Source organism: Rutilus rutilus, assembly GCF_951802725.1.
Source record: "Rutilus rutilus genome assembly, chromosome: 14".
NCBI classification, from domain to species: domain Eukaryota; kingdom Metazoa; phylum Chordata; class Actinopteri; order Cypriniformes; family Leuciscidae; genus Rutilus; species Rutilus rutilus.
In genome coordinates, this window is record NC_140219.1 from 24,447,624 (window position 1) to 24,474,767 (window position 27,144).

At 40.7% G+C, this 27,144-nt stretch overlaps 1 protein-coding gene across 7 annotated transcripts in view; it reads right to left on the reverse strand.

The window, feature by feature from the left end:
- Window positions 1–27,144, reverse strand: part of enox2 (ecto-NOX disulfide-thiol exchanger 2) — a 260,770-nt gene that overhangs the window by 123,569 nt on the left and 110,057 nt on the right. The gene's annotated exons all lie outside the window — the stretch shown is intronic.

Below are 27,144 nucleotides of genomic sequence, written 5' to 3' on the forward strand. Positions count from 1 at the left end.
CTTGGAATGTCTTGTTTTGTTTCACCAGCAGAAGATTTCCAGTGAGTTTTATTTAAGAAAGTTCCTGCCAATATAATGTGAACTATGTATAAGAGGTGTACGGTCAAAGGACAGTCAGTGGGCAAGCAGTCTAAACAAACTAAAAGTGAGGGACAACTCTGATTAAAAGTTTCTGATGTTTCTGTCTAGGCTGCTAGAGAATGATTCATGAGGTGAGGACAGAAATGTCCCTTTAAGACTAATTTAATGGTGCAGCTTCATTTCAATGATGGCATATTTCTGCTCTGTAAACCTCAAAGACAGGATTATCCACACACACACACACACACACACTCACACTCACACTCACACTCACACTCACACTCACACTCACACTCTGTCTCATTCTTTATTAACCCCTCTGTGAATTCCATTACAGAAATTGACTGCAGATTCTGATGCTAAATTAGGAAAGGTTCTTGAGACAACAATCAATACCTAAAGACTCCCTCCATTTCCGTTCTAGACATCCATGAGGAGATGAGAAAGACAACAAAAAAGACGAAACCATCCAATGAACAATGGATTCAATAATAAAAACGACAACATTGTCAAGATCCCAGAAGCTAAAAGGATATACTGCATCATTTCACAGAAAGTTTTAGCAATAACACTAATGTGTCAGTAACTTCTGTATCCCAGTATACAGCATGCATTATGTGCTGTTTAGAATACAGAGTGATGTCTGAGATATGCATGCTGGTCTGTTCTCATGAAATATTCATCACGCCTCTCGGTTTACATTGTTTTGCTTGGCATTATTTGCCTGAAGGATACAGAAGTATGGGGCTGGGGGGCTGTCACTGCAAATCCCATATGATGAGAGAGATAAAGAGTGAGAGAGAGAGAGACTGACACAGAGGTCAGAGGGCACAACTCAAAACTCTGCGCTATAATCTGCCACATCTGCCCTCTGCAGTGCGCAACGACAGTGAGCAACCTCTCCAACATAACACTGCTCGTGTGGATGAAAGAGCAAAGGCAAGGATCTGAACGGAAAAGGAGGCAACTGGGTGTGAAAAAGCAGATAAATAAAGTTGGATATGGAATTTGTGATAGAAAAGCAGCACTGCAGAATGACAGCATGAGAGGAGACAGAAAAACAGGGTGGCTGATGACTAATTTAAACAGCGCTGAACAACCCATCCAAGCTCTTCTGCTCTATAGCCGATGCTGCATGTTCTCCTGCAGGAGTGAGAAGTTCTTGGCATAACGAGCTGTTAATGAAATAAGAGGAAGACGTTCTGTAATGTTTCATTCAGACCAGATCAAGACTCTGCTACGGCTGGGTGGTATACTGAATATTTATACAATTTTGGGTGATGATTTCATTGGCAATATGAATATGTCTGGTAAAGATAGTGACGGATTTAGGACGTTTTTTGGTTGAAAACACTGATTCAGTAAATAATCTGTTTCATCCCATATACAGTATTTTCTATTCAAAGAAAAAAAGAAGAAAAAAAAAGCTCAGTTTCAATATCAAGCAGCACAATTGTTTTGAACATTGACAATAATAATAAATGTTTTTGAGCACCACATTAGCATATTACAATGATTTCTGAAGGATCATGTGACGTGATGTATAAGCTGCATTTACGCCATTCTCATAATTAATAGCTGCTCACGTCCTTGGGTTAGGAAATATGCATTTCTATGGCAATGCTATCAACACCTAAATTAATCTGCAGCGGCCACGAGCTCTACGAGGACATGAACACTTTTTACAAGTTGAAATCTCGTAATTACGGTAATTAGGATATGGTGTGAACGCACCTACAGGTGTTGGACAATGAAACTGAAACCAGAATAACTGATTAGTATGGTGTACGGCCTCCTTTTGCAGGCAAAACAGCATCAATTTGTCTTGGGAATGACAGATACACCATTCCAGAAGGATTTCGAACCATTCCTCTTCCAGAACAGTGGTCAGGTCACTATGTGGTGCTGCTGGAGGAAAATGTTTTCTGACTTGCTCCTCCAAAACGGATGTTCAACTTCATTTTCGAGTTCAACAAACCACTCTGTTACTAGTCTTGCTGTGTGTATTGGTGCATTATCATGCTGATACACGGCACCCCCTTCAGGGTACAATGTTTGAACCATTAGGTGCACAATGGTTCTGTAGATCTTGGCAGTGAATCAAGCACAGTAGGGAAGGCCATGATACTGCAGCTCAAACCATCACTGATCCACCTTGTGCTTCACTCTGAGCAGCAACAGTCAGGTGTAAAAACTCTTTGGGGTTTCTCCAAACTGTAACTCTCCCGGATATGGAAAAGACTCATCAGAGAACAATAAAAGTTTTACATTGTCCACAGCCCAAGATTTCCTCTGTTGGCACCGTTGAAATTGACATTTGGCATTGGCACAAATGACCAAAGGTTTAGCTATAGCAGCCAGACTTTGAATATTGACTCTGTGGAGCTCTCGACGAACAGTTTTGGTGGAAACAGGAGAGTCAAGATGCGCATTTAATTAAGAAGTAATTTGGGAAGCTTTGGTTTCTTTGATACAATTCCAGTCAGTACCCGGACATCCCTTCCAGACAGCATCCTCTTGTGTCGGCAGTTACTCTTGTTGGATGTGGTTCGTCCTGCATGGTGGCAAGCCGACATTACCACATTGAGGTCCTGGTCACAGATGAGCCAGAGACATGCACCAACAATTTGTCCTCTTTTGAACAATGCTATGTCTCCCATTATGTTGTGTGAATTGTAATATTTGATATTATTATATATATATATATATATATATATATACATATATATATATATATATATACATACACACACACACATATACATATATATATATATAATACAAATTCCTCAGCAAATACACAAAAATTAAGATAATACAACACTATTCCTATCTGTCTTGACCAGCCTTGGATATGCCACTCAAACACACACACACACACACACACACACACACACACACACACACACACACACACACACACACACACACACACACACAAAAATAGTCTCTGTCAAGTCAAGCAAATCAAGATGGGCAAAGAGTTGCCCAGTCATGGGGTCAGTGGCACATGCATGACCTAACAGCACTTCAGGCACAGAGTGCACATATACATTGATTGATGTTTCTTCTGCACATGTTGGACTTACTCTGTTCATACACACCAAAAGGAAACCTCAATCCATCACAAAGAAAGGAATCATAAATACTAACCATGTAGACACGGGCTATGTATTAAGGAAAAGCAGGAAAAAGTCGATAAATGAAAGAACATCCAGATCTGCTGAGTAAGAACAAAAGATAACTGAAGCTAAATTCAATCTAAAGATCTGAATACCTGATCACAAGCAGCATCCCAAAAAAGACCGAAAAAATAGATTAGGAGAGGCAGACAAAAAGGGAATTAGGTTGCTTTCTGGCTCTGACACTGTACTCTTGCCGCAGATGGAAATGCTTCAATAGAGCCGCTGATGAGATTTAAATGAGCATTACTGTTCCTGCTCCTGATGGCCACAGAGGAGAAAGACGGATGCAGATCACATACTCAGTGCAGCAGCAGGAGAACTTGCACAACACTCTCTTATCCTTGAAAGAGAAAGAGAGAGATGAAGTGGAAGATGAGGAGCGATAGATGTGACGGGGGGGGGGGGGGGACTTTCCAGCATGGGGAATATCGAGCAATTCAGAGTAGGGGACTCGCAGGCAGCCGACGGCCTCTGACACCAAATGAGATTCATGCATTTATGGATGTGTTGAGGCAACGGATTTGATAAATGTTTCTCTATCTGTAACCTAAGACAAGTGATTCACTAATGTGTTTACAGAGGAATTTTAAATGTCTCACAGCATCCAGAGGCAGAATAGGGTACTTCACATCAGGTGTGTCATGATGAAACTGCTCATTGGCTCCTTCATCTCATTCTTTGGTTCTCAATAACTATACACTGTGCTTTAGAGGAATGACGCATTCCAACCTCACCATCAGGCCTCTGGGTCTTGATTTTGGAGAGGACTGTTTTGTGCTCTTAAACAAGACAAGACAAACTGTTTGAGGGAGGAAAATAATCGCTTCTGTGCTCTTCTACTCACAATGCAACAGGGAAATGCCACTGTCTTACAAGTTCCCACAAAGTCTCAGAGCACATCAGGGACCAAACCCTCTGACTTGTGAGGATACATTACATAGAGCAATTTTGTGTTTTCCCTCATGAGGGTTTTGCTTAAGTTACTGTGAAACAAAGGTTTCCAAACTGTCAGAAGTTGTTATGATACCTTCATAATGTCTTGTGGTACGATAGCAGGGAAAGTATCCCAATGCCCAATACTTTTATGATTACTGTTTCTCATATACTCATATATAAAAGTGGTACAAAAGCTGTCATTGGAATGGTACACTTTAGATACAAAGGTGTACCTTTTGAAAGGGTACCAACCAAATACAGGACAACCAAAAGGGCCCAGCGAAAGCTTTTGTACCTTTTTTTTTTTTTTTTTTGACTGTAGGGGCTGAATTTTGTGCCTATTCTGTTGTTTTTATAAATTGTTTACAATTTACACAGAGAGATATTATTAATATCAGTGTTTCCCATTAGACTGTAGTGGCCCAATATGGTTCATGTGCTAATCAAATCACAAAAGGCTGATTTAATGAAATATGTATACGTAGTCTGTTGCAATGTGGCAGTTCATCTCACGATAGCTATTTCATAGCAAATGTATGAAGTCCCGTTTTGATTGTGCATGTTGTCATTTGTACTCCCGACACAAATTACAATATTACTGTTGCTGGAGCATCTATATCAGGGGTGCCCAATCCTGCTCCTGCCGATCGACTGTCCTGCACAGTTCATCTCCAACCCTAATCAAACACACCTGAAGCAACCAATTAAGGTCTTCAGGATCACTTGAAAATTAAAGGCAGATGTGTTTGATTAGGGTTGGAGATGAACTGTGCAGGACAGTCGATCGGCAGGAGCAGGATTGGGCACCCCTGATCTATATCCTAATACAGACACCGTAGATTGACATTAAACTGTCAAATGTGTCAAAAGATGTATAATTTGTTAACATTCTTCATTTTTTCAGACAGTAATTACGTCTGAAAGTAGTAAAGATTTGACAGATCTGAACCAAAATAAGTCTATAAATGTAAACCATGGTAAACAGTGACGTCAAGCCCAAGGTCGAGTCAATGCGTCTCAAGAGGTTAACAAAAATTCACAGTTTTCAGACACCGGAGTCTGATAGATCTTCAAAGGGCCCCCAAAAGCTGGAACAGACCGACCATGTGGGTAAACCATGTCAAAGCCCCAAGGAGTCTCCACTTCAGCCCCAGGGCCTTCATTTGCAAATAGATGGACGAGTTGCTAAAGCAGTGTTTAACATCTGGTCAGAAACCCTCGTCTCCTCGTATGAGAAAAAAAATATCACTCCCATGATGCCAGTGAAAACAAATAACAGCAGGCTGGTGGCAGAAGGGGATTTGGTTGAACGCAAAAGGATAGGCAGCACAGGAGACGGGAGTGAATGGCTAGAAGAGCTGGTGACAGAAATCAGATACAAGATAAGAAATCTGCCGAGTTCGAAAACGAGGATTCATGACATGAAAAAATGAATAACAAATTTACAAGAGGCAACAAACAACTCAAACATGATGACAGACTAAACATCCCGGCAAATTATTCTGTCGCCTAAAGGAAATGCAAATTAAACTTATTTGTACACGTGAAAGAATATACAGGCTGAGTCCAGATGAGGAATTTATTTCTTGCCGCAAGAAAACAAACAAAAACACATTGAGCGAATCTCATTTCCTCTGGCATGTCACATCTCAAAATTCTCGTGCCAGCCCATCTTGCTGTCTTTCTCGCAGTGCTTCATTGATCCCATCCACGCTGAGCTGCAGTTGACAGTCACCGCAGCTGTGAAGCATCGGAGTCGCTTAACACCAGCCAATGGGCAGCACTGCAGTATTCACAGCTGGAATAAATGAGAATCAATAATAGTAATGACAATACCAGCAGGGCTGACTGAGGTCTCATCCCTCCCGCTAAAGACTGTATTAGCAAAGCAGCGGAACGCGTCTTGTTGTGCACTCTAAGGCTTTGCAACAAAACCAATGCCAGAAGTTCTGTTTCACACATGTATCACATGAATAAACACAAATCACACTCATACAGCCATGTATTTAGCACCTCCTGGTGTGGCGAGCTGTGTTTTGAGCTCAACACATGCCATAGATGCTGCCAAATTAGTTGGATCAATGCAGTAGCGTAGATAATAACATCTCTGGTGATCAGAGATGAAACTGATTCTCTGTGACAGTCAGTGCAGTGTGGTCTGTGGCTGCTGCTGTGTACACATCAGTGGTTGGAGAGAAGATACATTTCCTCAGGCTCACAGTATAAAAGGTGAAGTCGGCAGGACGGGTCTCTCTGAGGGACGTCTACAGGGACTGTACCAAACAGAGAAGACCTCAGAAAATCTCTACTATGGATGTAAGCCATCCAGCGCTAGTCTTTTAAATGGTGAGGATGTACACCAAAGGTTCAAAGTTAAAGTATGGTTAAAGATCTCAAGGTTAGAATGAAGACAGCATGACGGACCAAAGTGATGAATGATAAAAATAAGGTGAAGCCTGATAAGACATATTTCAGTCAGTTCACTGACTTTCAAACAACAAATCAAACAAAAGTAATTGAAACAGCTCAACACAACAAATGTTTCAAGTGCTTTCCCCAAATTCAACTGAAAATGCAACTTTTAATGACTTCTGCAGTCTCAAAATTATTCAACCCCCTGAATAGAATCCCTCACAACAGCACAAATCTGCAAAACAGGTGTTGTCTCAAGCACACCTGATGCAACTAATCAAGGGCTTCATTAGTTGCACCAGGTGTGCTTGAGCGAGAACACATGAAATATCTGAACTGGCTAGGTTTGTTGAGTGTCACGTTTGACTGCATGTTCAAAATATGGCAAAGTCAAAAGAATGGTCCAAAAAATTTAAGAGCAGATATCATCGCTCTTCACAATAAAGAAACAGGATACAAAAAGATAGCGAAGGCACTACATGGTCTAAATGTGACTGCAAAAGACCTGCAGCAAGACCTGGTGGCAACAGGCACTGAGGTTTCAGCTTGCACAGCAAGGCGTGTACTAAAAGCATGCAGTTTCCATGCCAGAACTCCAACACCACTACTGACCCAAAAGCACAAGAAAAGTGCACAAAATCATATACCGTATTGTTCCGAATATAAGATGACCCTGAATATAAGACATATTTTTTTATGTACAGTGACAGATGCTGGCATGTCAAAAAACACAGGTGTTTGATCCACATTACCTATCTGATCCAGAGTATATTAATGTTTTTCCCTTAGGCCGATCGCATAGCACAGAAAAGACAGCAGATTCTCCCTGAAGTCGGAGGGCAAGCGCTAATCCATTATGCCGCATCAAAGCAGCCGCTTCGAGGATATTGACAGGCAACTGCGTCAGTATGTAGCTGAAATAAGAAATGATGGGCCTCACTGCTGGGTAAGTTCAGCTCTTTGGTGATATCCAGTGCCTTCAGCTGGATGATGGCTCTGGCTATGGGCAGCGGCAGCCCCTTATTTATTTTTTCGGCTACGAACTGACACACTTGCCTGTCAGTTTCTTCGCAGCAGCCGCTTTTAGGACAACACCACTTGTAAGCAACACCACGCGGTAAGCTTCGACTGTTAGCATTTTTAAGACTGTCTTGTTAGGCTCGCCATCTTCTAACATTACACTCTGACACATTGTATTTCTTGGCTGCTTAATGAGAGTTGTTTGATGACTCCACTGCATTTATCAGTCCTGGGGAAACACTTGTTAACACGTGTTTGGTGGTCCCTATTGTTGCGGGTGTATTAAAGGTCCCGTTCTTCGTGATCCCATGTTTCAAACTTTAGCTAGTGTGTAATGTTGTTGTTAGAGTATAAATAATATCTGTAAAATTATAAAGCTCAAAGTTCAATGCCAAGCGAGATATTTTATTTAACAGAAGTCGCCTACATCGAACGGCCCGTTTGGACTACATCCCTCTACTTCCTTCTTTAATGACGTCACTAGAACAGTTTTTTGACTAACCTCCGCCCGAAGGAATACACAAAAAAAAGGGGGCGTGGTCTTCCACGGAGAAGAGGAAGAGTTGCGTTTGTAGAGTGTGTTTGTCGCCATGTCGTCGAGACGCTGTTATTTTCATCCCGGAGTCCAATCACCTTTGTTTGGCCATCCCTGAGCGCATGCATCTCCATGTTATCAGAGCCTGTCTACATCACGTTATGGTAAGAGGCGTGACCTTTCAGGGCAACGTGCGCTAAGCTGCTGTCGAATCACAACACAGGAACCGCTGGCACAATCAGAACTCGTTACGTATTTCTGAAGGAGGGACTTCATAGAACAAGGAAGTCATCAGCCCGTTCTTAGGACAGTGAAAACAGCGGTATACAGATAAGTAAATTGTGTGAAAAATACTGTGTTTTTTTACACGCGAAACATGAACACATGTTATATTGCACACTGTAAACACAATCAAAGCTTCAAAAACACACGAAAAACGGGACCTTTAAATGTCTAGACCCTGCATATAAGATGACCCCATTTTTTCTGATATATTTCCACGAAAAAAGAAAAAAACACTCTTATATTCGGAACAATATGGTAAATAAGCATAGCATACCTCAAATTCCACCAAGGCTTGGTTGCAGAAGAAGTCCTGGAAGATTCTACAGTGGCCATCACAGTCACCTGACTTGAACCCCATAGAAAATTACTGAATAAGAATATTACTGAACTGGAGGCCAATGCTCATGAAGAATGGGCTAAGATTCCTCAGAAAGGCTGCAAGAAGCTGGTGTCTGGTTATAGGCCTACATCTCGTTTGCAGCAGGCATAACAGCAAAAGGGTGTTCTACTAAGTACAAGTACAAGTACAAGTACAAAAGATGATTGCCATGAAGGGGTTGAATAATTTTGAGACTGCAGGAGTCAATAAAGGTTGCATTTTCAGTTGAATTCAGGGAAACCACTTGAATTATTTGTTGTGTTGAGCTTTTTCAATTACTTTTGTTTGATTTGTTAATTGCAAACAGCTGAAAGTCTGTAAATTTTGCCAATAAACCTGATTTGCAATGGGGGTTGAATGATTTCGATTACAACTGTACATACAAAAACACAGCAATTCATGTTGGTCAAGCAATTTCTTCTAAGTAGCCTGGCCAGAACAAGCTGCAAAGATACGTCATGGCAATAGTAAAAAATCTGGCTAATTGTTAAAAATCTGCGCTGGTAACCACAAGGGTTACACCAGTTAATAGAAAGTTACACCAGAAGAACTGTGCCAACTGTACTACATGCCAATTATTAGCAAATTAAATTAGCAAATTAGAAAGTAATTGGTCTTCATGAACTCTCTCTCATTAAGCTAAATGAAAGGTGGGGAAGTTCGTTTAACTACTTGCATCGCAAACATCCCAAAACCTGCTGGCAATTTATTCAATTGATCTGAACAACCGCCTCCTCCAAAACAACACCTTGTGTGGAGAGAGTAATCAGAGCTTTTAGTTCCTAAAGGTTTGAGGAGACATTAAACTTCCGTTACACTGAGAGAGAAGTCTAGCACTACAAAAGGCCAGGAGCTTTTCGAAACTCTGGCAGCTGAAGTCGGCGCTGCTCCACAGCCAAGTGCTAAAACATAGAGGAGAAACACAGAGCTGTTAAAGACCTGCCGGTTTTACCCGGCTACACCTGCTTTCAATGTTCTAAAGTGGTGTTCCTTCACAGCCATCTTCCTTTTTACAATGCAGATGTTATTAATACCAGCTGCGGCAATGCCTCATAAATGATTTATACAAAAGCAGAAATACTTCCATCAAGTACATTCATTCAGAAGAGGCCAGGAAATGGAAGAGCCTCTCCATGCAGTTCTGCAGGGCACAGGACAAGCCATTAATCTTCTGAAAGCTTATAAAAACAACTTAACTGAGAGATCAGACCCTGTCTTTCTGTCTGAAAGAGAGAAGGGGGGCAAATGTATGTCACAGAGCATTAACATCACTGACCTGACAAATATATCTGGATTTTATTATCCATCATGGGAAATGGGAAATCATCCACCTCAATGCTGCGCTGATGGGATTCCATGTAAAAATTGAATAATGGTACACACACTGACTTCAGATTTCAATTTTTGCTAAATAAAGTGTTAAAAAACTTTGTAGGCTCTCCGACAACCAATCTGAGCCATGGGAGTACTTGACTAGCTGCCCTGGGGAAGAAAGCACTTAGTTGCACACAGTCCATACAGAGGTCACATTGTGCAGCTTAGCCAACAATGCACTAATATAATTGTACAAGGGTTACATTCTTGAGGCACTGAAGCGGTCAGATTCACATTGGGCAGCATTGTGCTGGCCAACAGATGTTGTGAAATAAATAATGGTGAGTAGGGAGAGCTGTAATTTCTCAAGGTCGACTGCCAGCCCGACCTTGCCTCTCTATTGTTTTAGTGACTGTGGGTACCTCGGAGAACAAGATCCAAAATTAGCTTTAAGCAAGTGCTATTCTACTTATGCCCCTGAGAGTGGTGATGATAACTCATCACAAGGTCTACAAGCAAAACTCAGGAAGGTGCAGCGTTGGAATGTAGATCAGGAGTGTGCAATGAAGAGAACCATGTGGCTATTCCTAGCCGAGCATCTAACGCATTAGCAAATATACACATTGACCGTGTGAGATCGACTGCAATGTTGGCCAGATGAATAAACAAGATGCCTGACTGACCCAGCTTACATAAATGTCGTCAATTGTGTGAGGAATTCTATTAGAATTATTAGAATGTTTATTAGAGCTGGATTAATACCAAGTTTGGCTTTGGTACGATATCAGTCTCTAGCCGCGTTTCCATTACCCTTCAAATTGCGCAAATTGAAATTGCGAATTGAAAATACGCTCAATGGAAACACGTAATTTTCGCAAAAACTCCCATTTATCGCAAAAAAGTTTTTGCGCTCGCATGAGGTGGTTTTTCAGGCAATTCGAAAAAGGAATATTTCGCAAAACTGCAATGGAAACAGTTTTTGCGCATTTACAGGTCAGCTGACGTAGATGACGCGGTGTGTTTGGACAGAATACGAGACAGAGTTCTTTATTAAATTCATATAAGACAAAAGAATGACAGAAATACTGGATTCTAAACCTCAAAGAAATGCCACAATCAAGATCTCGAAGCAGATATGAGTGAGGAAAAACCCAGAAACACCTCATATGTGCCGCTCACAGTATAAGGTTCTTTCCTTGCCATTAATGCTTGGATAACACGCCTACGTTTACTTCCATTAATAATAATAACGTCTAGTGCGGTACGTGGCTGTGATATATACATATATATATATATATATATATATATATATATATATATATATATATAAATATAAACTTACCAACGTCCGTTGCCATGATTTTTGGAATGACTTATCGCGAGAGAAAAAAATGAAGTTCTTCAAGCACATGTGTGAAAAGATATTATATTTTATTTAGCAAGCCTGTTACCAACTCAATCATAGATGGAAATGGCCATTTACAGCCAATACAGAAAATTTACCATAGGAAATATATGGATTTAAAGTTTTTTAACAGTTAACAGTAATTCATTGGCCAATGGTGGACATGTTTTTTGTTATACGTCAATGTACACACAGACAATAATGGCACCTCGGACAAAGACACTGCGTGACAATTTTCAAATCAATCGGACTAATGGTTGCATAGTTATAGTTGCTTTTATGTTTTTTTTTGTTTTTTTTTTCGTATTATAGTGCCACCAAGTGGTGAACATCCACAGATTTTTTGGTCTGACCACAGTTCGCCAAAGTTGGTTACTTCTAACGTTTTGGTGGCCCTTAAAGGGGACCCACTATGCAAAATTCACTTTTATAAGGTGTTTGAATAGGGCTGGGCGATATAGGATAATTAATGCAATATGGCTCAGCTTGTCAGTTAACTACGGCTCTGTGTAGTAAATGCCGCTCCATCTGAAAGCAAGTGATGGCGATTTACTACTAATCAAGGAACCGGCTTTACTGACGAGATGCGCCTAACAATCTCATGCGATTTATCGCCCAGCCCTATGTTTGAACACAGTGTGTGTAAACAACCAGCCTATAATAGTAAAAATACACCCAATACTTTTTTTATAATCCCCATATTTCATTATTAACCTCTCACAACAAGCTGTTTCAAATTTCCCCCTACTCCTACCTAAGAGTAGGGAAACCCCGCCCATGACTGCACTAGATCCCACCCTGAGTGAGAGGCATCAGTCCGACATTAAAACCGTAAACAAAACGATACCTGCTCTATCTCCATCCCATCCCTCTGTGGGCATCCTAATACAGTTCATACAAAAGCAGATTATAGATATATAGATTAACATGACGGTACAGTCTAGTCGATGAGATGAATAAACGTAACTCCACAACAACTAAGTTACATAAATGTATCCACTAACCATTCAGAAATGTCCATGTACAGTCTAATAGTTGCAGCCTCCTCCTGAGTCTCTCTTCTGACTCCGGTTTAAACTTGTAAGGCCACACTACGCTACTGGATATTATTGACATTTTGCCAGAGAGAAATTCGGCTGTTATGTTGTTCCTGTATCTGAAGCACATTTAAAGGATCTGCCGTCTTCTGAACGGGGGCAGGGAGCAGAAGCTCATTTGCATTTAAAGGGACACAAAAAAACAGAGCGATTTCCCAAAAAGCATGGGGAACTTTGACAAGCTATCATAAAAAAAAATCTGGGTGGTATTTTGAGCTGAAACTTCACAGACACATTCTGAAGACATCAGAGATTTATATTACATCATGTGAAAAAGGGCATAATAGGTCACCTTTAAGCACCGTGAACTGAAATTTCAACTTTTTTTGAGCCGAGGATTCCAACGATATAAAATAGTTTAGCCTACGCCTGACGGTTTAGGAGCTGTGAGCCATTCCGTACTTTTGACCACTGTAGCACCCCCGTCATTTGGGGCGAGCCGTTGTAGGCGGTATGAGTACTACCAGCCCTCAAAGTTTCAAGTCTCTACAACTTACGGTGTGGTCTTCCCGATCACTTTTAGGGTAGAATGCTGATCCTTGGAAAATTGTACAATTACAATAGGGTTTCAGCGCTACGCGCTTGAACCTCTAATAAAACAAAATCAATTATACACACCAATTCTTTCTTATACATTCTATAAAATATTATTGTTTATACCTTTGAGTGACCACATCATCCTTTATGCTCTCTTTTTCAGATCACTTTAGTGATGTCTTAAGGGCAGTTGACACAAAACATATTTTTGCAATCTACTGTGTTGCATTTCCATTGTTTTTCCTAGGAAAACAGTTTCACCATTGTGCTCGTGTCCTGGGTCTTTTACAGAGTCTCACACATGATACTGAATTCTAAAAACGAACTTTTTGAACTTTTAAAAAACCTTTTTAAAAAAAAATCTCTATTTCCATTCCGCCATTCTGGTGATGAAAACAGTTCCCTCATAGAAATGTGAATCACAGCCAACTTGAAGATGTGAATTCATCAATTAGAGGAGGTAGCCATGGCGTGTAAACATTGGTGTCAATGCGCTTTTAGCAGAGCGTGTCGAGCACAGCAGTGCCTTTTTTGGGTGTTTGGTGAGCGGCGAAGCTCAAAGGCCGCTCTCATCAATGCCGTACAGTGTGTGTGTCCCACACCTGCCCCTGGCGCACACATGAAAGACTGCTCTAGGGGGTGGAGGGACAACTTTAAAAACTTACATGCACACACAAATAAACACAAACATGGGCTTATAGCACAGATGAATCTCTATGTGTAGATACACAGAGGAGCACATAGAGTCTGGAAATACTGACGTCTGACTGCTAATCTGCTCGAGTTAATTACATTTCCAAAAGTCTCACCACTCATTACAGGTCAAGCACAACTTCTCTGTCTGACGACAGCCAAATGCACTGTGGCTTTTTGTTGGCATGGAGTACAGTACATGAAAACAGTTCAGATATTAGTCCCTAACGGCTGAATAACCATCTGTGCTCTGCTGAACTTGAGTCAAAAATGAAAAACCCGAAAACCATACCACTCTTTGTTGCACCTAGTTCTGACTAGGCACAGCCTTACAAGTGTCCAGTGTCAAGTAGGTACATTTTTCTGTTCACACTAAAAAACGAAATGTTCCACAAAGTGGAATTTACCACCAGTGAGACCATATGTAATATATTAATATGTATTATACATAATGTACAGTATTACACGTATACAACAAAATAACGATAAAATAAATAAACTAAACAATAACAGAAATAAACAAACAATTTATTTATTTACACTACCATTCAAAAGTTGTCTGTAAGATTTTGTTTGTTTTTTGAAAGAAGTCTCTAATATTCACCAGGGCTGCATATATTTGATCAAAATACAGTAAAAACTGTAAAGGTTTTTTTTTTTTTTTTTTACATGTTTCTTGAGCACAAAATCAGCATATTAGAATGATTTCTCAAGGATCACGTGTAAGACCGTAATAAGATTGAACACAAGAGCTTTCACAAATAAACTTGCTAATCTGAAGAAAAGATCATGAAGCAAGGACACAGAAATCCATTTGCCTAATTTTCTGTGTTCACCCATCCTAAACCACCCTCTCCCCACTCCTTTTCTTTTCACCCTAGCTGAAAGTTCACTAAGAATGTCTATACTACATATGATGTATCTTGTGCATCTATTGCTTTTTCTCTTTCAAGTTTGGTATCATTTTAAATGGCTCACTGCGATTGGTAAAATGATCTAAATTTTACAGCAGTCATTTTTAGATATATTTACAGCAGTCACTATATAGATTCCTGGTCTGAGCCAGATTCGCCCGTGACCCCTGGAGGTCTGCCGGGGCAAAGACGGTCCTAAAACGAAACATATAGGAGGTGACCCCTCCTCTTCAGACCGTTGTGAGGCCCACTCAGAGTCACTCTGGGTGGGCAGAGAATTCAATTTCCACCACGAAGGACCTCTGGAAGTCTGGATTTTTTGAGTTGTGGTAGCCTGACGTCGTCATACTCAGAATCTAGTCAGAATATGAGTCTGATACTGCTCCATTGGGCTGTGATTATTGGCCGTGTTTCAACCGAACCAGGAAAGAAAATGCCTATGCACTCAATTGGATAGACCTACAACCAATCAGAACAACGCAGTAAGTGACTCAACTGCTCGCACACTGAAAGAAGTAGAAGAAGAAGATGAGTGTAAACTATCTTTTCCGGTGTTGTAAAAAGAATTTAAGGATACACGGAGTACTTACCAACACGATCATCTTTTTTGAGAGAAATAGTAAAAGTGAATGCATATACGAACACGTTCTCCATTTAGGATTAGAACTCGACAATACAGCAAACAAATCTTATCGCAAGTTCGCAACCCAAGCGCCCTTTGGTGACGTGGATGATTACGTTACTGTTGATCATCTGTCCATCATCATATAAAGCCCGCCGTGACAATTTGATTGGTCCGAACAGCTCTGGTTCGAGCATAGTTGCACCACAACGGATCAAGTCCAGACCGAACTTCCCGACCTCAAATGTTGTGGGCGGGGCTAAGTTCGGCTGGCATCCAGGCTAAAGTTGTGGCCTAATGGTTAGAGAGTCGGACTTGTAACCTAAAGATCATGTATTCAAGTCTCAGTACCGGTGGGGGTAGTGAATGAACAGCTTTTCTTCCACTCTTATTACCCACAACTGAGGTGCCCTTGTGCAAGACACCAAACCCCCAATCGCTCCCCGGGCACTGCAGCAAAAATGGTTGGCCACTGCTCCGGGTGTGTGTTCAAGGTGTGTGTGTGTTCAATATTCACTGCTGTGTGTGTGTGTATGCACTTGGATGGGTGAAATGCAGAGCACAAATTCTACAAATGGCTACACGTCATGTCACTTTCACTTTTTATTTTATAATAAAGATTGAAAACTTAAAGACCTCCTGTAGTCAATCATTTTATCCCTTAAAAAGCATCTCTGATCACCAAAATTATGTTTTTAAACGTTTAATTTCTATCTATGACTGACTTAGCAAGTTGTATGAAACTATGAGCAAGTATGTAGCGGCCAATTTAATAGTTAACCCTGCATCCTCTATCTATGATCAGAACTGGTGATTTTTGTGTCCGTGAGATCCATGACCCGGCCGGCATGAGACTCTTTAGCCCCTTTCACACAGCGTTTTGAACCCGGGAAATTGCCGGCAAATTGCCAGAGTGCCTTCTGTGTGAACGCAAACACGACCCGGGATTGATGCCAGGATCGATGCCGGGTTGGGGACCTAGTAACATTGCCGTGTTCAGTCCCGGAACGCGCGCTGTGTGAACAAAAGCCGTAATAATGCCGTGTCGTAGTGATGACGCTGAAGCCGGGATCGTTCGCCAGCTACTGAAACGGTACGTAATGCACAAGTTTATGATCGAATCAGAGAAAAAAATAATAAAATCAACCCGGTCACACTAAATGCGTCTCTATAGCACGCATTGTGTTTATCGTGCAATTTATACGCCAAAATGAGTTTTTACGTGCATATGATACGCATGGGTAGGATTAGTCGTGTGGGGTGCGTGTGTCTTACACGCAATAAAGTGCGTATCAAATGCACGCGAAAACTGCGTATCATATGCACGTAAAAACGTAATTTTCGCGTATAAATTGCACGATAAACACAGAGAAATCGCAGCTCATAAGCAAACTCAAGGTAAATGTCTTTACGGGATTTTTACGGGTTGTGTGTGAACGCACTCTCTCGCAGTGGATTCCGGATAATCACTGGCAGTGTGAATGAACCAAAATCAAACGAACCCGGGTCAAATCCCGGGTCACTTTATCCGTGTATTTTCCGGAATCTCTGTGTGAAAGGGGCTTTTGCGACATCAGGTCCCAAATGAACGAATAGTTTAAAGTATGGGGTACCCAGACTAATCAAATATCCAAATTCATAACAAAACTAAAATCAATAATAATCTGTCTAAATTTTAGTAATCTGAAATTGGAGTCAGATTAAATACTGAGGTAGAGTTAAATTAAACTAACACACATTATTCATTCGTGTGTACACTGAAGACTGGAGTAATGATGCTGAAAATTCAGCCTTAGCATCACAGGGATAACTTACATTTGAAGTGTTTTTTTTGGTAATAATACCAAATTTTTCAACCACTCAATACAGCGACCGCAGGGCTCGCAAAATCGCCTGCCCGACGTCCCGGGGCTATTGTGTTTTCCAGTCGGGCTACCAAAATGCATAACCAGCCTGCCCGACGGGCTATCTGAAATAGTGTTCGCTTCAGTCTTGTTATAATCAGATTCAGCGCGTTCTTCATCTTCAATCCGCAGCGACGCCGAGCAGAGCGCACGTCAGAAACAGAGAGGACAGGGTGTGTGTGTGTGTGTTCATCTGAGTCTCATTGGTCTGTCACTCATTGGTCTGTGGTGCTCGTCAATGTCAGAATATTTGAGATGACCAATCAAATCAAAGTAGGCGGGCTTTATGTTCACAAGGAGCTGCTGAGCGTGAATTTGAGCAGAGCGACTCGACGCTTCAGTTTACGGTCAAGTGCGAGATAAGATGTAAGTAGCTAAACTAAACATTTCATACTTGACAGCTTTTTTAGGTCATAAATGTGAAACGAATGACAAAAATAATCAGGCAAATGAATTTACTTTTGTCGAATTTCGCCATTTTGAACTGAAAATAGGCCTATGTAATGTGACTAATAATTAGTTTACTGTCATTGTGAGGGGACATTAGCATTAACAAAGCCGTTTTCATCATAGGCACGAGATTAATAATGAATATGTAAATGTTGAGAATGAATATACAATTTGTAGCCTTCAGTAAATTAAAAAAGTTCAGCTTTAGGTGGGGAAGAGACAGGGCAAGAGAGAAAAAGAAAGAGTGATGGATAAGAAGTGAGAGCAGGTATCATCTACTGCCTGCTGACATGGTTTTAAAGCTATTTCTTATCCTTTTTTGGCCTTCAAACGTCTTGAAATGGACATATCATAGAATTACAAATTTTTAACCCCCAATAACCTTAAATGTAGGACCTCTTTGATTATAAATCCCTGCCTACGGCCCTGTATTAGGAATAAGATCAATAATGAATGTGTACATATTGTGAATGAATTTAATAAACTTAGTTAGGTTACCTAGCTTTCCTAGTAGCTTTCAGTAAATTAATGCATCTGAGAAAATGATTAATAAATCAGTTGACCCTGTGTTTACTTCACTGACAGACAAAAATGAAAAGCCTCTATCGGTCAAAGCTCAGCTTTAGGAGGGGAAGAGACAGAGCAAGAGAAAAACAAAGAGAATAGGAGTGTGATGCTGATGAGAAGAGAAAAATAATCAGCTGCCCACTTACATGGTTTTAAAGCTATTGTTATCCAATTTTTTTGGCCTTCAAAACATCTTAAAATGCACATATGTAGATCAGAGAAATCAAAATTTTCTAGCATACTAGCATATCTCACATTCGGGACCTCAGTGATGAAAAAAACCCTGCCATCTGCATGTTAATGAAACAAGTTAATAGTGAGTATTAGACCCTAAACTAAAGAGTTACTTTTAATTTTTTTTATCATACCCTCATTGGGGGCTGAGCCACAGACACAGACTGATTCATGTTCTATACTGGTCACACACATTTCAGTTCAGTTAGAACCAGATGCATATTTGTTGATATTTGTGTTTTGAAAAAGTTTTTGATTCATTGTTTTGACTCCTAACCAATATTCTACATTAAAAATTGTAGTCTTTTTATATGGGCTAGTAAAATTCATTTCGGGCTACCAAAATCTGAAGAGTGCCTGCCCGAAGGGCTACCAGCGATTTTGAAATTTTGCGAGCCCTGGACCGACTAATCAGAATCAAGTATTCCTGAGAGTATAATGCAGCATGGTAATGCAAAATATCAGACCAACAAGATTTCATTGTAGGCAGAACTACATTACATGTCAAAAACAGAAACAAACCATTACCCTAACAACACAGTGTTATATTGTGGTCTTCTAATCACTGTTACAGTGTGCTGATCCTGCACTGGTTGCTATGCGAGCAGTTGTTTTTTCTCAATGGCAGTCTAATAGCTGTGTTTGAGCGTCTCAGCTGGAAGACTTGTCATCTTTGGATTTCAAAACACAGCGGGAGTCTACAGGGAGCCCGGAGCGAAACCATCCACCAGAATTGCAGCACACAAACTGGACCATAGTATTAGCAATTTACCATCCTCAACACGCACTCTTGCTCAAGAGAACAGGACATTCACAAGAGGAAAAAAGAAAGTATATATATATATATATATATATATATATATATATACACTGCTCAAAAAAATTAAGGGAACACTTAAACAACACAATGTAACTCCAAGTCAATCACACTTCTGTGAAATTAAACTGTCCACTTAGGAAGCAACACTGATTGACAATCAATTTCACATGCTGTTGTGCGAATGGAATAGACGACCGGTGGAAATTATAGGCAATTAGCAAGACACCCCCAATAAAGGAGTGGTTCTGCAGGTGGTGACCACAGACCACTTCTCAGTTCCTATGCTTTCTGGCTGATGTTTTGGTCACTTTTGAATGCTGGCGGTGCTTTCACTCTAGTGGTAGCATGAGACGGAGTCTACAACCCACACAAGTGGCTCAGGTAGTGCAGCTCATCCAGGATGGCACATCAATGCGAGCTGTGGCAAGAAGGTTTGCTGTGTCTGTCAGCATAGTGTCCAGAGCATGGAGGCGCTACCAGGAGACAGGCCAGTACATCAGGAGACGTGGAGGAGGCCGTAGGAGGGCAACAACCCAGCAGCAGGACCGCTACCTCCGCCTTTTTGCAAGGAGGAGCAGGAGGAACACTGCCAGAGCCCTGCAAAATTACCTCCAGTAGGCCACAAATGTGCATGTGTCTGCTCAAACGGTCAGAAACAGACTCCATGAGGGTGGTATGAGGGCCCAACGTCCACAGGTGGGGGTTGTGCTTACAGCCCAACACCGTGCAGGACGTTTGGCATTTGCCAGAGAACACCAAGATTGGCAAATTCGCCACTGGCGCCCTGTGCTCTTCACAGATGAAAGCAGGTTCACACTGAGCACATGTGACAGACGTGACAGAGTCTGGAGACGCCATGGACAACGTTCTGCTGCCTGCCTGCTTTTCATGCTACCACTAGAGTGAAAGCACCGCCAGCATTCAAAAGTGACCAAAACATCAGCCAGAAAGCATAGGAACTGAGAAGTGGTCTGTGGTCACCACCTGCAGAACCACTCCTTTATTGGGGGTGTCTTGCTAATTGCCTATAATTTCCACCGGTCGTCTATTCCATTCGCACAACAGCATGTGAAATTGATTGTCAATCAGTGTTGCTTCCTAAGTGGACAGTTTAATTTCACAGAAGTGTGATTGACTTGGAGTTACATTGTGTTGTTTAAGTGTTCCTTTTTTGAGCAGTGTATATATATATATATATATATATATATATATATATATATATATATATATATATATATATATATGTGTGTGTGTGTGTGTATGTATATGTATAAAAATATATATATATATATATATATATATATATGTGTGTGTATGTATATGTATAAATATATATATATATATATATATATATATATATATATATATATATATATATATATATATATATATATAAAGAGTCACTTATCTTATGATCACTGTGGCGAGACGTATGACAGGGCCGAAAGCCATGGGAGCGGAACAAGGCCGGTGGAGCGAATGTTAATGAGCGACTATATATTTTATAGAGCGACTATATATGAGCGATATATATTTTATATATACAGTGAGGAAAATAAGTATTTGAACACCCTGCTATTTTGCAAGTTCTCCCACTTAGAAATCATGGAGGGGTCTGAAATTGTCATCGTAGGTGCATGTCCACTGTGAGAGACATAATCTAAAAAAACAAATCCAGAAATCACAATGTATGATTTTTTAACTATTTATTTGTATGATACAGCTGCAAATAAGTATTTGAACACCTGAGAAAATCAATGTTAATATTTGGTACAGTAGCCTTTGTTTGCAATTACAGAGGTCAAACGTTTCCTGTAGTTTTTCACCAGGTTTGCACACACTGCAGGAGGGATTTTGGCCCACTCCTCCACACAGATCTTCTCTAGATCAGTCAGGTTTCTGGGCTGTCGCTGAGAAACACAGAGTTTGAGCTCCCTCCAAAGATTCTCTATTGGGTTTAGGTCTGGAGACTGGCTAGGCCACGCCAGAACCTTGATATGCTTCTTACAGAGCCACTCCTTGGTTATCCTGGCTGTGTGCTTCGGGTCATTGTCATGTTGGAAGACCCAGCCTCGACCCATCTTCAATGCTCTAACTGAGGGAAGGAGGTTGTTCCCCAAAATCTCGCAATACATGGCCCTGGTCATCCTCTCCTTAATACAGTGCAGTCGCCCTGTCCCATGTGCAGAAAAACACCCCCAAAGCATGATGCTACCACCCCCATGCTTCACAGTAGGGATGGTGTTCTTGGGATGGTACTCATCATTCTTCTTCCTCCAAATACGTTTAGTGGAATTATGACCAAAAAGTTATATTTTGGTCTCATCTGACCACATGACTTTCTCCCATGACTCCTCTGGATCATCCAAATGGTCATTGGCAAACTTAAGACGGGCCTTGACATGTGCTGGTTTAAGCAGGGGAACCTTCCGTGCCATGCATGATTTCAAACCATGACGTCTTAGTGTATTACCAACAGTAACCTTGGAAACGGTGGTCCCAGCTCTTTTCAGGTCATTGACCAGCTCTCCCGTGTAGTTCTGGGCTGATTTCTCACCTTTCTTAGGATCATTGAGACCCCACGAGGTGAGATCTTGCATGGAGCCCCAGTCCGAGGGAGATTGACAGTCATGTTTAGCTTCTTCCATTTTCTAATGATTGCTCCAACAGTGGACCTTTTTTCACCAAGCTGCTTGGCAATTTCCCCGTAGCCCTTTCCAGCCTTGTGGAGGTGTACAATTTTGTCTCTAGTGTCTTTGGACAGCTCTTTGGTCTTGGCCATGTTAGTAGTTGGATTCTTACTGATTGTATGGGGTGGACAGGTGTCTTTATGCAGCTAACGACCTCAAACAGGTGCATCTAATTTAGGATAATAAATGGAGTGGAGGTGGACATTTTAAAGGCAGACTAACAGGTCTTTGAGGGTCAGAATTCTAGCTGATAGACAGGTGTTCAAATACTTATTTGCAGCTGTATCATACAAATAAATAGTTAAAAAATCATATATTGTGATTTCTGGATTTTTTTTTTTAGATTATGTCTCTCACAGTGGACATGCACCTACGATGACAATTTCAGACCCCTCCATGATTTCCAAGTGGGAGAACTTGCAAAATAGCAGGGTGTTCAAATACTTATTTTCCTCACTGTATATAAAAGAGCTTTCTCTCACTGTGGCGAGAAGTATGACAGGGCCGAAAGCCATGAGAGCGGAACAAGGCCGGTGGAGCGAATGTTAATGAGCCACACTAGCGCGACACACCAGTTTTGAGTCCCACGGAGGAGCTCCGGAAGCATAAAAAGAGGAGTGGCGACAGTGGAAGACGAGAGATTCGTTCCGAGATCCATTCTTCGTACCTCGCTTAATCCATCTGAGATGATTTGACAGATGCCAGATCTTCTAATCGTGATAACTGATCTCTGGCTAATTTGGTTCTTCAAACGAATTTGTGGATTTTATTAAAATATCTGGGTTATGTACAGCGAAAACCATGATCGGCAATGCAGCGATTGGCTGGCGGTAAGACAGCAACTTAATAACACCATATTAATAAAATAAATCAGCATATTAGAATGATTTCTGAAGGATCATGTGACACTGAAGACAAGGAGTAATGATGCGGAATATTCAGCTTTGCCATCGCAGGAATAAATTACATTTTAAAATATATTCAAAGAGAAAATAGTTATTTCAACTGTAATAATATTTTACAATATTACTGCTTTTACTGTATGTATTTTTATCAAATAAATGCAGGTTTGGTGAGCATAAGAGACATCTTTTGAATTATTTCAAACTTTTGACTGATGTACAAATAAGGAAACAGCATTTCAATTGCAGCAAGATTGCTGTCTATGTCAGTGGCTCACTAGATTCTGAGGTTTACAGTCAGTGTGGTTTCTGTGCAGAGTGTAGATGGTGAACTAGATGTCTCTTTGGCCACGTGCGCACACAGACAGGCTCACCCCTGAGGCTGTGCCCAGAGCTTATACATGTACCTGACAACCGCACCTGCCTCAGCCTGAGCCCGTGGCGTACAGCATGACCACAGACACAATCCATGTAGAAACACAATTCAATTAAACGCCTCCATTAAAAACTGCAGACAACTCACTTTCCAAAATCAGCCACTAATGAAGGTCAATGTTATGCAGATCTGCAAAAGACAACTGCTCTAGCAGGGTCCAGTAAAAGTTAATGTATTCCCACCAGAAAATGTGACATTTCCTGTGACAAAAATAAAATAAAATAAAATGTGTTCAGCTCCCTCTGGCCCGTTTCAGCTGGATAATACACAAACAGCACTGTTGCACTAATCTTCAGGCTATGCCAAACTAGTCACTGTACTTTACTGACCTGGACAGAGAGACATTCGTTTACGGCAAAGACGGCAGGCAAGCCACATCTGAAGTGGCATATATATCACGAAAAGCTGTGTTTACACTGACTGTTTAATGGGACACAGAGGAAACAGGAATCACAATTGTGTTTGTATTAGACACTCAAATGTGTTTTATGAGTTTGCTTTTGTAGTGCTAAGCTTTTTTATTGTCTGTTATGTTTTGCACTTTAAAGGAATAGCTTAACCAAAAAAATAAATAAATAATGATTTTCATCAAATCATTATTTACTCACTCTCATATCATTCCAAACCCAAATATTGTGATGAGCTGACATTTCCAGCAGCCAAAAACAGCATTTGGGTTTATAGTGGCATGAGGGTGAACAAATAAATACAGATTTTTTTTTGGGGGGGGGGGGCTAACCATTCCTTTAAATTTTCATATTTCTATAGGTCACACTGGAGAAAAAAAAACCTCATCAATTGAATGTTTACAATTCTTTCCAGCCTATATAAGAATAATATCTAATATTCACGTGTAAAAAAGTCCTTTTACCATCCAGCAAGGTAAGGAGTCTGTGAGAGGAGTGCTCTTTATTTCCTCTTCATCTGGAGCTCCTGATGTCTGATGATCCATGTGGAGTTAAGGTGAGCTTGACACAGTGGGTCAGGATTACACTGAAAGTGAACACGAGCCGGTATGGGTGGCAAGAGCTAGATGAGGCAGCAAACCTGCAAGACTCCCAGCGGGCAGACAGACAAGCAACTGCACGGGTCCAGGGAATGTGGAAAATCCTGACCATGCCATCCTCCCCCAACCCCACTAACCAATTTCTCGACTTCCTCTTAAAAGGAGACAAAGGGGAACTGCGATTATACTTGACCTGCATTCTGATGAGCACTGAGCCAGCGGATAGTACAGTGAACAAATCACACATAAAAAGTCTGTTGTGTTTGTTTTAAGGGCTGGTCAATAAAACGATAATGGTAATTATCACAATGTAATGTAAAATTCTATAACAAAAGTTCAAGTGTTTGATCAAATGTTTATGCATTATGTGCATGCATTGCAGACCGTCGCACTGCTGCCAGTACCAATCTGCCTAACTGATAAGCGCTGCCATTTCTGTTGTGTATTAGAAACATTAAATGGCAAATGCGTCAAAGAGCGGAGCGAAACTCATTTGCACCATGCAACACACTGAATATTTATCAGCTCGGCTCAAAACACACCACAGCGTGAGCTTAGAGAGGATGCATTTACTCAATGACCGTCTCAATTACGCGAACACTACACAGCGCAGAGATCCAGTGAAAATGTTCCAGTTCGGTGCAGACTTTTCCCTTACAAACCACAAATTGAATGCCTTGTGATTTAAAATAAAAAGCCAGACGAAACAGCGTTGACATTCATAACAACACTGACGCGGATCTTTCGAGTACCTTTATAATAATACTCAGTTTGTCCCGAACAAGTAAGAGTGTGATTGTTGTGAATTGTTGTGAGTGCAGTGAATGTTGAATAAAAAAAGCTGGGGCCGAAAGCGATTGTTTTTCTGTCTTTAGTTTGATTAACATGTAAAAAGGCAGGATGAATATTAGGCTGCTATCACATTATTTTGTGTGAGTATGTCCGTTCAAGCTCAGGAAGACGTGAAGGAGTATTGCGCGCTGTGAGACGCAGCGTTCTGGGTGTTGCTGCACACACAAAATTATCACACGGCAAGCGCCAAACTGAGGGACGCGGGAACTTTCGCGTCTGCTTAGGCTTGAATATTTAAATTGGCAAGGCTTAAAAACACACGCAAATGATCAACATCCGTGAAGATGCAGCAGTGGCCGTTTCGTCAACTGGCTGTAGTGTCTTCAAAATCAAAATACATTCAAAATAGCATCAAAACATTTTGCTTTTGTAAAATAGAGGGGGGGAAAACAGTATGAACTTTCTGCTCTCTCTGTCTTTGTGAACTGATTTTTGGAGCACGTCACAAAAATGAACCAAAACAGTGAATATTTAGTGTCTTCATTTTGCTTATTTGATGTTAAATGCATTATATACAGTAAGTCACTATGACATATGTCACAGCACGTTTCAGATGATTAAAAAACGCGTCTCTAAATTATTTTTCGGACCCCTGTCTGTTGGTCACGGACCCTACTTTGTGAACCCCTGCCCTAGTGCATTTCATATTAACTCACTTAATTTGCCCACGTCATGCTGTGCAACCAGCTGCTGCTGCTTGTGCAGGGTTAAATGACAACATACCCCATGCAACAATAATGCAATCAACTTAGTGTCCAAGGAAAAATAATTCCTTCCCTCTTCCAATCGTTTCCTCCAGCCTCCCCGGAAGCAATGAAGGTTAATTTATTCAAATATCCCAACTACTCATTTCTATTTCATTAAATACAACTAATGAATCTTTGGTTTGCACTTAATCAGCTTTACACTGCCACAGCGCCACAGATCCTTCTAGGAACACTACGACCAGCGCCACATGTCAAGAGAGACACAAATGAGCTCTACCAGACAAATAGCTACGATCGCTTCAAACAGCTTCACATTAGGGTGGTCCTTATTTTTAAAGTCTCCAATATTGTCATGCTCTTAACCCTTTAAATTGTTCCTTTATATAAGAAAATACAGCATGCCAATTTTTATGGCAGTAACATAATAATTACTGGTAGCTCAATAGCTTTAAACTTTCTGAGATTTTGATGATTTTCGTAAAAACAGATCATTTGAATTGGTATTGTACCTGGCTAGTAAAATTCCAAAAAAAATCTCCATAAAAGCATCTAATGCACCATATATTCCTAAATATGTATTGTAGATACATATCTCAGTTTACTTATTGTAGAAACTAAATCCAAATTAATCCATCCATGACCCGGTTTAGCAGATTTACCTTTCCTGGTGGAATCAATACATATTTCTATTGATGATCAATAGGTTGGTTATTGTTTGGGTTTAGAGCACATTTTTTGGTTTAATTTTTTTACGTTCCTTGAAATTGATCCGGAACTTTGGCCGAATCAAGCAGATTATCAGGAGGCACAGGCAACCATACATGCAATGAAAGTAGTCAATGATCACGCCGAGAGAGGAGTGGCTCTGATTCAAGAATACAATGGCTATCTCACACACTCTGAAGAACAATTGCAGTTTCTCCTTCATGTGGTGGAAGATCACCGACGGATCTATCCAGACTGCAAAAAGTCAACACTGGCTGCTGAGCATCAGAAATGAGGGATTGTTGAAAATGTTGTGCTTTTTTTGAGATTGTTGTCATTGTTATCATGTCAGTGTTGCTCTGATTTCAATAAAATGTAGTTCATTTGCAGCAACTTTTAATATTACTTGCATATCACAATAACGCCGCACAGCTTAACATAGGCAATCTTCCACAT